Below are 806 nucleotides of genomic sequence, written 5' to 3' on the forward strand. Positions count from 1 at the left end.
TTGTGGTGGCCTGGAATGCACTGCCAAAAGGGAGGTGATTGAGACAGATACGTTAGCAACCTTTGGCACTTTCCTGTATAGGCATATGAACAGACAGCGCATAGAAGGATACAGGTGATTGGTCTAGATGGGACACATGATCGGCACAGGCTTGGAGGGCCGAAGGGCTGCATTGTTCTTTGTTCTTTGTTGATTATTGTAATAATGCGTTTTTTACATGCCTATTCTATTCCCAAATTTATTTTCTGCCCCACATCCTGACTACTGCTTGGGGACCTGGACATATCTCCCATTAGGGTCTTTTTACCTTGCGATTCCTCAATTCTACCCACAGAGGTTCTATGATTTCTGATCCTATATCGCTCCTTGCTCTCGATTTAACTTCATTCCTTCTGCAGGGGCCATGCTAATCTTCTCTGTATCGTTTCAATTTTAGTATATGTGCTGCCGAAGCGAGCACGATTTAACTTCATTCCTTACTCACAATGCAACCCAGACCCCTTTGCCCATCTGCCTGTACTTTCCTTGATATTGCCTAGATATCCTTGTATATTTAGACCCCAGCCCTGATCTCCTTGTAGCCACGTCTCTGTGATAAGAACATGAGAACATAAGAACTAGGAGCAGGAGTAGGCCATCTGGCCCCTCGAGCCTGCTCCGCCATTCAATGAGATCATGGCTGATCTTTTGTGGACTCAGCTCCACTTTCCGGCCCGAACACCATAACCCTTAATCCCCTTATTCTTCAAAAAACTATCTACCTTTACCTTAAAAACATGTAATGAAGGAGCCTCAACTGCTTCACT

At 44.9% G+C, this 806-nt stretch overlaps 1 non-coding gene across 1 annotated transcript; it reads right to left on the reverse strand.

Annotated features, from left to right (window-relative positions):
- Positions 1 to 354: 354 nt before the first annotated feature.
- LOC119954590 lies at positions 355 to 460 on the reverse strand. Its single transcript, XR_005458272.1, has one exon. It is a non-coding gene; the product is annotated as a U6 spliceosomal RNA (small nuclear RNA).
- Positions 461 to 806: the final 346 nt, after the last annotated feature.

The sequence above is a fragment of the Scyliorhinus canicula genome, chromosome 19 (assembly GCF_902713615.1).
Source record: "Scyliorhinus canicula chromosome 19, sScyCan1.1, whole genome shotgun sequence".
Lineage (NCBI taxonomy): Eukaryota > Metazoa > Chordata > Chondrichthyes > Carcharhiniformes > Scyliorhinidae > Scyliorhinus > Scyliorhinus canicula.